Source organism: Rattus norvegicus, chromosome 2 (genome assembly GCF_036323735.1).
Source record: "Rattus norvegicus strain BN/NHsdMcwi chromosome 2, GRCr8, whole genome shotgun sequence".
Classification (NCBI taxonomy): domain Eukaryota; kingdom Metazoa; phylum Chordata; class Mammalia; order Rodentia; family Muridae; genus Rattus; species Rattus norvegicus.
In genome coordinates, this window is record NC_086020.1 from 223,227,032 (window position 1) to 223,238,078 (window position 11,047).

General features: G+C 40.6%; 1 pseudogene; it reads right to left on the minus strand.

The window, feature by feature from the left end:
- Positions 1-650: 650 nt before the first annotated feature.
- On the minus strand, positions 651-1,865 carry Actr10-ps1 (actin related protein 10, pseudogene 1; annotated as a pseudogene).
- Positions 1,866-11,047: the final 9,182 nt, after the last annotated feature.

Below are 11,047 nucleotides of genomic sequence, written 5' to 3' on the forward strand. Positions count from 1 at the left end.
GGGGTGGGGTGGTGGTGGTGAGGGGGAAAAGGAGTTAGAGGCTTCTGTAATGAAAAACCAGATGCTCTTTCTATAAGGAGGACACATTGTACTAGGAAATCTAAGAATGATAAGCCCTATGTCTTCAAGACTTTCGCCCAGTTCTGTATCACTTGAATTCCAGTGTCTGCCTAAACTCTAAGAGTATTATTGCCAGCCATGGGTTATTGACCAGGTCATCATCTTCTAGACAGGATCTACCAACACAAAGACCTTTTATCCTGTGATGGCCCGAGGAGCTCCAACATCTTGTGTGATTCAGAGTGCTTAATGATTTTCCCCAACTTGTATGGAGATTCACTTGTTTAGTTTTGGGGGAATCTCACAGATTTTAAGCTTATTTCTTATTTCATTTTTATTTTTTAACAAAATTGAACAGCTTAACTATATTTTATTGATAGAAATGCAACGGATCTCACAAGTATTCACTACAACATTTGACACAAGAGACAAAGTCACATGAATTAAATACCAATGCAAAGAGAGTATACAGAAATACTTTGCTACGTAAAGGCCACTGCTATGTATTAAATCATCCTACATACTTTGTACAGCTTACTTGTAATTGATTAAATATTTGAAATAAAGCAAAGCTGAATTTATTTAATCATTTATTTCTCAGTGGAAAATGTTCTTCTCATCAGCGGTGGTAGCGTTTTCCCAACATCAAACACCATTCTCAGAGGTGGGTTATTGAGAGAACACCAGTCAGGTATACGGCCCGTCTGGTTAAGTATTCCTTTGAAATGGAGCGGGTCCCAAGTATGTCTTGCAATGCTCCAAAAACAGTCCCTCCCAACCAGGCCACACAATTAGCCTTTTGCAGGTGGAGAATGAATTCAGAAGTTCTTGGTGCCAAGTGTCCTCCTGTATTTTGGCTTTTCTACCGAACACCGTATTTCTGTAAGCAATCAGTTGAGAAATCCTGGCAACATAGACGAGCCGCCTGTGATTACCAGATTCTCTGCCAGTTGCTTCCTGGTGTCAACTGGGCACTGTAAAAGGGAATCCAATATTAAAGTAGCAACTGACTTCTCCTCATTATCGTGTTCATAAAGAATTTCCACAACTGAATCTCCGATTGATCCAAACACATGTAAAATTTTCTCTCCATCCAGTGGATAGTTGACATTTGGAGGTGGAGAGGGACATTCATTACTTCCATCAATATTAAATTTTGCTGTGTAGTCATGCTTCAGGTCACTTACAAAGCATGTCCGCACTTTAATATCTTCTAGCACACCCTCTGGAACTGAACCCATCACCGAGGGAAGACTGTCATTTGGCCGCACCACTGTCAACCGTACATTGTTCCAACAGTGTACTTGTGAAGGGCTTTTCCCCTAAGGGCAGTGCTCCCCAGCAATTCAGTACTGGGATAACTTTATAGATAGGCAACGCCAGGCTTTCCCTGTATCCACAATCCAGGACCATGGCAGACTTAATCCTGAACATCAGGAGCACCACCAGATGACTTGGAGCAAGTAAGACAGATGGAACCTCAAAATATTTGACAAGAACTCGAGTAAGGGTCTCTCCGAAGTGGGAAGAACATAACCCGACTCAATAACCACAACCCGGCGGTCTCTGGGATTCACCAACATATGCCTGAAATACAGTATGTGGATGAATTCCTTTAGGTAGGAATATAATTCTTCTGTATCGATATTACACGGAGCAATTTTGATTGGCTTAGACATGCCAGCTCTTTTTATCACACTAGGAATTTATCACACTACGAATCCACACTTGGTAAAGGCTTCTCCTAGGTCAATCACGACCTCCGTCTTCTCGCCACCGCTCCCGAGGCCTTCAGAGCGCCGCATCACTGACCGACATAGAGATGATGAAGTAAGTGGTCTGCTGGGCGAGGTTTTATTTTACTTTTAAAGGAGTTTAAAAATTTTTTATTTTATGGGTTTGAGTGTCTGCCCATCCTTGAGTGAACTATGAGTGTCTATTTGCCTAGGAGGCCAGAAGAGGGCGCCCAAATCCTCCAAAACTGTAATTAGAGGTTCTTGTGAGTGTCCATGTGGGAACTGGGCACCAAGTCCAGGTCCTTTGTGTGAGGAGCTCCTGACCACTGAGCCATTTCTCTAGTCCCTCACGTTCTTTTTATTTTAAAACAGAAACACGCCCTACAGCAGTAACTTAAGCCACTGAGAGTTGATGTTCTACCAGGGATTAGTTGATGGCTAGTGATAAAACAATTTTTAGAGGGATAGTGTCCAAAGGAGAGAGACTATTAAATACTCTTCATTGGCACAACATCAAAGATTTACTTGACACAATGACATGGTTTTTCCTATAGTTTTCTTCTTTTAAGACATTTCTCACAATGTTTAGACTATGCTAAACATATAGGTGAATTATAAATGAAGAAAATGGCAAAAAATAAGAGGATTTCTTCTTCACAGAAATTGAGAAAAATGAAGAGATTTCAAGTGTCAAACCACAAGAAATACAAGATAAAGGGGCTATCCATCAGCGTTAGAGTGTGTTAAGACTCTTTGTCAGGGGAACATAGTGGCATTGTCTTTATAAAAACACATTTCAAAGTAACAGATGTTGAGATCACAGAGTCATTGTTAAAGAAAAGCACAAAAGAGTTCTACTGAGTATATTTGAAGAGGATTAAGTTAGTTTTCGAACATGGGATATCTTCTGTGTGCCAGACACCCATCTAGTTAGAACAAAAAAAGTTAAATCTGGCTGGAGAGGGAACTACATAGATGACAGAGGAATGACCCCATGCAACCGTGACAATGGAGGATACACAGGACAGGGTTCAGAGAGGTGACGTACTTCCTGGGAGAGAAGGAGTCATAGGACCGTCAAGAGCATAAACACAGATAGTATATCACTGTATATTTTATACCAAAATGCATCATATCAAGTGATAGTACCCTCAAATGATATTAATAAATGTTTAGCTACTGTAATACAATTTTAGTGACTAGAGCTTTAGCTCAATTAGCAGATTGCTTGCCTAGCATTCACAAAGCCCTGGATCTGATCCCTGGCACCATATAAACAGAACATTGTGGTATATACCAACTACCCCAGCGCTGGAGGAGGAGGCAGGAGGATTAGAAACTCAAAGTCATTTTCAGCTACATAGGAAGTTTCAAGTCAGCCTGGGCTATGTGAGACCGAATCTAAATCAATTATCCATTTATCATTCAATGTTTACTTTGTAAATACAAGTAAGTTAACTTGTCTGAGCTATGGTTTACCTCAGTTAAAGGCCTTTATCTGTGTTATACTCCTCACTCTAGACTCCTTTTTTATAAGTAGCTGTGGACTACTTCCTAAACTGGTGTTTTTCGGCATGCACGGTAGAGGAGTCGTTGTAGAAATGTCTTTTGTGATGAGGGAGCCATCAGGGTACAGAGCTGCCTTCTGTTACTTGCAGCCACAGGCCAGACGAAGATGGGAAACCAGAGCGTGGTCACCTTGCTGCAAACACCGCCTTGTTTAATAACCTCCCTCTAGTGTCCAAGGTGGAAAATGTGCAAAGGACGTCCCCAAAGCCTGTTGGAAATACACTGGCAGGACAGTTTGAACCAGTTACTGGGAATGTGGAACATTATCCAGCTAAATCTCCAGAGGTCTAATATGTTCTTTGTGACTCAGCATACTAGGAGCTGAAGTCTCTGAGACTAGCTTGGATGGCTTGGGCATCCCCCTGTCATTTGTAATTAAGAGGATGTCCATGACCACTTGCCATGGAAATACTTATCAGTGGCAAGTGAGGCTAAGGTATTCTGCAAACAATGCTGAAGAACAGGAAAAAAAAATCAGAGTTCCATTCCTTGTATCTTATAATGCATTTTGGATTTTTGTTGCAAAATTTTATTTGCAACTCCACCTCTACACCTAAGTGACCCAATGTATAACTTGTTTCCTGAGACCCATGAGTGCAGAGGGAACAAGAATCTATTTCCTGTTAGCCTAAATGCAGCAGGAGAAAGCAAGTTGGCCACAGGAAATAAAATGTTCACACCATTTCTTGTTGGAGTAGTCGGTCAATTGAGAATGGAAGAGAACCTTTAATTGATAGACATTTGGAGTCGTTTACTTTAATTGGTGAAAATGCCAATCTTTTGCCTCCCCCAGAGCCTTAAGTTATTCACCAGTGTGTTCGGGATATTGATAATTTAAAAATGTTTCAGCACTCAAGTAATACTTGAGCATCCCAACCTCAAAACAAATAGAGCTGAAGTGGATACTGGCAGCAAAAAAAAAAAAAAAAAAAAAAAAAAAAAAAAAAAAAAAAAATTAAGTAATATTGAAATATCTACAATAAAAGATTTAAATGTGTGCTTTCCCAACCTCAGTCATCAGACTTCTACCTCCCTGCTGATGCAGACAGCTACTGCCACACCCTTCTCTTTTAGGTGGGCGCTAGGGATATGATATCAGGCTGCCCACGTTAGTTAGAACTGGCTGCAGGAAGCAATTACTGGTTGCATACTCTGTCTCTGTCTCTGTACTTACTTACCTGCCTGCCCGCCTGCCTCCCTGTATGTCCGTGTATCTATCACGGGTTTTCACACTGTATTTTTACACTGTGTCTTTAACAATATCCGTCTTCATCCCTCTGTGCCATTCGCACGATCCTGTCTCTTCCCTTCCTTTTCAGAAGCTGGAAAAGCCCTCCAGAGACGGTGAGACAGCATCTGTTTCCCTATCAAAGCCCTAACTAGACACACCCTGTTACTTTACTGCCCATGCGTGACTGCTCTGGCCTTACAGGATGGGGTTCCAGGTGACAGCAAACCCATCTTCTGTGCCTGGGGAGAGGATGGCATTCTCATTCCATGAGAACCAGGAAACTTGACCACAATGACAAAGGAGTAGCAGGGCTCAGGGGAAATGAGCTTTTCTTGGCCAAGGAGCTTTCTCAAGTTCAATGGTCTAACCTGAAATATACTGTGATGTTCATGTTGGAAGATTTGTTCCCGTGAAAGTTTGCCTTCTGTATTTTCAAATCATTCTGTTGTCCTAGGGGGGAAAATCCCATAAATGATTGCTTCTAGTAGTTGACTTGCTGTATTACTTGGACCTTCAATGTCCAAATATGCTGTGTCTTCTTTTTCTATGCTGTGCATTTATTATTTCACACACACACACACACACACACACACACACACACACACACACACACACACACAGACACAATCTCTGTCCCTGTTCTTTCCTGTCCTGCTTTCTATTCCTTATTTCTTTTACAGCTTTACGTGGTCCTTGTCTTTCTAGTTGAATGCTTATTTTAATGATGATAATTCTTTTATTCTGATTTGAGGGCTTAATTATTCTTGGAGCCCCGTTAATAGTCCTCAAAATTCTCTCACAGAAACTGTGATCTTGAAATTTGTGGTTCCCCGCCCCCTTACCTAATCTTACTATAAGTGTTTCTCTTTGTGTGCAGTGGTCTTGGCTCTTACCCTGGAGTCTCTTTTCTGGTTTTACGCTGTCCATCGCTGATGGGCAGTGTGGTTGGAACAGCTACACCATAAAGTATTCCCAAGTTCTCACCATCATCCCCTCCCCCCAAGATCCCGGATTGTGTTGTGTACCTGCTGCTTCCATGGGTGTTTCTTCTTTAGCAAGTTTAGTCAACGTGGGGTGTGTGAGAGGAGGGGATGCTTTTTGGGTTCAATTCTTAAAGAACCAGCATCAGAGAATATAAACATTGTGTGGGTGCTTGACAGCTGCAGCAGCTACAGTAGCATGGGTATTGCTTGTGGATTTTGTTGTTCTTCTGTTTTTACCTCCCCCCACCCCCAGTAGCCAGAGAAAGTCTTGATAATTTGAAGCATTTCCCAGTGTCTCAGGAAACCTTAGCACAGACTCTGGCAGAGACAGTCCCCTGTAGGTAGATCTTCCTGAGTTTAAGATTGACATTCAGTTAGTCAATTATTTTAAAATTACTTCTGCCTCCTTTCAGTGGAAGGAAATGACTGGATTTATCCATTTGATAACAGACATGACCTTTGAAACACTTTTCTCCAGAAAAACAACTTGGTCACTCGCCCTTTGCATTCGTCTTTTGGATCTTCTCTGGGGAGCACTAGTGTACGAACCTGGGGTTCTCACACCATTTCACACCAGTTTGAGGAACTGATAATTAATTTTTACTTCATGATTGCAGTTATCAGGACCTCTCTGGATGCTGGAGAATAATATAATGTGTGTTGCCATTCCCACACCCAACTTACACGAATTTACTTAAGGGCATTACACAGAATGGTTTTGTTTCACACCTCTTAACATTAAGTGGCTGCTCAAAGGAAATCCCAGGTCCTTGCTACATTCAGGCAGAAACTTCCTAGCAAATAACTTGTAAACTGACATATTTGTAAGTTTCGGGATTTGTCTACATCTGGCTAAAGAAATGAGGTGTTTGAGCTGTCATATAGCCTTTAGGTTGACTTTACAGCTGTGGGCATTCTTAATAAATTAACCCATGAATCTTACTCGTATGTGGGCAGAGAAATTCACGTAGTTCCATGACTCTGAAAGCAGCACTTAGAAGGTTTCTGATGTCCCTTGTTCTTTGATGTTAAAAGTCGTTCTAGTGTGAGTATCTCTGGCCCCAGTACTGGCTAGCGTCAGTGTTAGAGGGAGGAGAAAAGCTATGTTCTAGATTATAGCACAAAAGGGGAGTTGTCAGCCAGGGCGGGGTAGCGAACTCATGTAATCTCAGCACCTGGGAGACAAAGGCAAGGAAGAAAAGAAGATCACTGAGAGTCAGAGGTCAATAGGGTGTACAGAATGAGTTCCAGGTCACCGAACGTTATACGGTGAGACCCTGTTTGTAAACACCCAAGATGAAAAGGTTTAATAATCCAATTATGTTCCATAATCATATTTCTACGATTTAAAATACAAAAGGCATCTAATACAGAAGATTTCTAAATTTAATTTTTTAAATTAAATATACAAAATTGCTATTGGTGAACAAGGTTGACTTAACTTTAGCGGTACTATAAACAGTTGCTAGATTATAATAGGTACTATTTGATCTTTGGCACATATGAATCTGCACATGCATTCTCAAAAGTAACAACCAACTGGCATTTTAGGGATTGTAGTTGAAATCATAGCACAAAAACCTCAACTCGATTTGAACTTACTGCCCCTCAGATTCCTTGAGAAATTTATACTTAATGGTCAAGTGTACATATGTCAACAAACGATTTCATGAATGGTTTCAGTGAGATTAGATATCTGCCCTGCTTTTGCATATTTCTCATTGCCTTGAACTAATTAAAGGTGCTGTGGTTCCCAGCAACTATTAATTTACTCAGTAAATCGAACAAATCAAATTAAATAAATGGACAAATTAAGTTAGTAACAGAATGACTTGCTGATTGCTGGACCACTGTTTCTGATTGCTGCTCCCTTATTTTCTTTGATCTGTGATGATTTCATTTTTGTATCGTGTACTGCTGCTTTATTGTTTCCATCTCTTGTTAACTAGGTTCTCTTAAAACAATGTAGAAATGACCTTATCTGCTTGGCAAATAGCTTTCATTATTTGATTTCCCTTTCAAGGCCCCAGTGGAATCTTAAAACCACACTTAGCCTCTGCTGGTTGCATTCAAATTTAGCCATAGGTCACATCTAGAAGGAATTTAAAGACGTTAACATCAACACTGTTCTAATGGCGATAGATTGACATTTAAATAACACAGGTAAAAGGGCATGAGATGAAGCTTCTCCATTACATATATGGATTTGGGTGGACGGCTGTATGCACTTTGGATCAAAATGTTAGCTTTTCCCAAGTGCTTTGATATATATCACATTTATAATTCCATCTCTTGTGGCCTGAGTTGTGTTCTCTTCTTCTGAAATTGACACGTTAAAGTCCTAGTCCTCAGTATGTAGCTAGACTTGAGGTAAGGCCCATGAAGAGGTAACTATAATGGGGGAGGTCGTCAAGGAGGACCCAGTTGGATATAACTGGCGTGTCTTAATAGGAAGAAATTTGGGCAAAGGTAAAAAGTTGAGCATTTCAAGACACCGTAAGAACATGGTAACCTAAAGGCCACAGAGAAAATCCTCTAAAGAACCTAAAACTTGATGTTGGTCTTTAAATGCTAACTTTTAGCATAGTGGGGAAATGAAAGTCTGTTGTTTGAGCCACCAGGAGAACTGTGCTATGGTCATTCTAGTGAGCAAATCCAGCATCCTGGAACTAAAGGCCTGTCCTTGCTGTGTATGTTCATTTTGCTCTTAAGAGTTTTACAATGCTTGTGCTATTTACTCAGACATGTGGCTAAGTAAATAGGCTTTCAGACTCCATTGCCATGGGAGGAACCTTATTTTTCTCAGAAGCATCCGTGCTGGAACCTGCTACAAGGCCACAGAGGTACCAATCAATACACCCAATTGGATTTCCCTGCTTTACCTTCATTTCCACTAGTGCCACACCCTTTAGTCAGCGTTGTTCTAACATTGGCTTCTATGCTCAATTGATTTAGATTTGAACTATGGGACATAAATAAGAGATAATACAAGTCAGGTGGTTAACAACCTTGACACATGCAATGGTAAGCAGTTAAGAAGTTTCATTACTATTATTTCCAGCATTATGCATCCTTAGTCAATTACCTATAAAATCCTGCCGACTAATGAATGCTATCTTGACCATCACATTCCAAACCAGTCTGAGCTCCAGTGTTGATAATATATATTTTTATACTCTGAAAAGCTGAGATCTACCTTAAGATGATCATTCAGAGAGAAATTAAATCCAGTTTATATTTTCTGCTACCAAAGCCAGTTATACTTTAAATACAGATACTGAATCTCAACTTGGGAGCTTTCTTATTTTTTTTGAAAATATTCTCATTATTTTTCCATTTGTACTACAATGTGTTTTATGTGTGGTATGAATGTGGCCAAGGATTTTCTGTATTCATTAGTCATTATGTTAGGTTGTTGACCAGTAAGCAACACATTATATCATGACTGGATCAACTACACTGCCTTCCCCCCTCCCTCCCTCCCTCCTTCCCTCCCTCCCTTCCTCCTTCCTCCTTCCCTCCCTCCTTCCCTCCCTCCCTTCCTCCTTCCTCCTTCCCTCCCTCCTTTCCTTCCTTCCTCTTTTGGTATTTCTTACTACAAATGACCAGGTAATTGCTGACAGAATAAAATTTCAATTTGAATAGTTTCTCCATTTGAGTAATGCAGTGTTTGGAAACATCTTTAATAATACAAGGCAGATATCAATCCATCTTGCTGTTGGCTAGCTGAGTTTGTATACTCACTATGGTTCCCAGAACTCAGCCATCAACAGGTTCCGATTAAAGCTGCCCATGCAACAAACGTAGTCCTCCTCCAAAAGAAATAACAACACAAGTATTTAAAACTTATTTTTGCTGTGTCCTCTTTCTTCCTAAAAGAAAGTTATAATTCTCATCCAATCCTACCAACGAAGGCCTGTAAGCCCAGTTATTTGGAAGGCCAAGGCAGGAGGATCAAGTTCAAAGTCTTCCTGGAATAAAATTTGAAGTTAGTTTAAGCAGTTTAGCAAGACCCTGTCTCAAGCTAAGACGTAGAAAAGTGAGATTGGAGATATATCTTGTTGGCAGTGCTTCCCGGCATGCACTAGACCCATGGGTTCAGTACTTGTACAGCACAGGAAACCAACAGGATGACAGCTCCTGGTGTTTTGGGTACCTGGAATTCTAATGAACCGAGTCTAGACATCTCTAGTCCAGATTACGTAAAAGTTTTTGTTTAGCAGGATGAGACTTCTTAGACTGAACTTCAATGAGGAACAAAGCATTCTGCCCTTTTATGTCACATTTTCCTCCGTACCTCCATACTGTTTTCTTATCACCGTTGCTTGAGACAAGGGTCTATTGGATCCTCTGGACTAATCGGAAACTCTTTCTGTAATCCAGTCCTGCCTTGACCTCACAGCAATCCTACCCCAGCCTCCTGAGGGCCAAGCTTACAGGTGTAAGCCACCTCACTCAGCTGTAGCATTGTTTCCAAAGCCGGGTCTTGAAACTAATCTTTGAGAATTTCACAGTAAGGATAAATGGATTACAAGGAAGAACATATGGTTTGTATGACCAACAGAAAATGTGTATCAAAAGGAGAAATAAAGATTTGAGTATGTAGTGTTGTTTCTGATTCCAACCCCACTTACGGTCGCTTCCATGCACAAGAGCCAATAGAAGTTTATCTACTTCAGTCCTAGGATGTACTATTTGGATTTTATAAAAGTCTTGTGTTCAGACTACAAAGAAATAAACTGATAGCAATTTTTTTTTTAAAATTTGGATTCAGGGAAAACACTAGGAGGATGACTGATAAACCAGCATTCAAGAAAACCAGACGCTGGCCAGGCAGTTCTTTCTTTGAATTTTTTCATTGTGAAATCTCCTCGTCTATTTCAATTTTGTGTGTGTGTGTGTGTGTGTGTGTGTGAGTATGTGTGTGTGAGTGTGTATGAGTGTGTGTGAGTGTGTGTGTATGTGTGTATGTGTTTATGTGTGTGTGAGTGTGTGAGTGTGTGTGTGAGTGTGTGTGTGTGAGTGTGTGTGTGCCTGTGTGTGTATGTGTGTGTGTGTCTGTGTATGTGTATGTGCATGTGCGTGTGCGTGTGTGTGTGTGTGTGTGTGTATGAAGGCCTGGGTCAATGATTTGCATGTATGTGATGAGGTCTCTTTTATTAGCTCATCATAGATGAAGGCAGGGCACAGTCAATAGTGTGAGCTAAGGCAAACGTCACATACGAGATGCAAGTTTCTGTTCTCATATCTGAATTTGCTCCCCAGAATGCTAGTACTCAATTATATCTGTTAAAACCAGTTTAAACACAATTGATAGGAACATATTTTGTTGTTGTTGTTCCTTAGTCAGGATTAATAACTTCTAATTCCTGTGTGTTGAGAACCAAATTGTGAGAACCACAGGGTAACAGGATCTGGTAGTCTTCAGGTTCACCACACAGTAAGGAGACTCATAACCGTACTTTCCA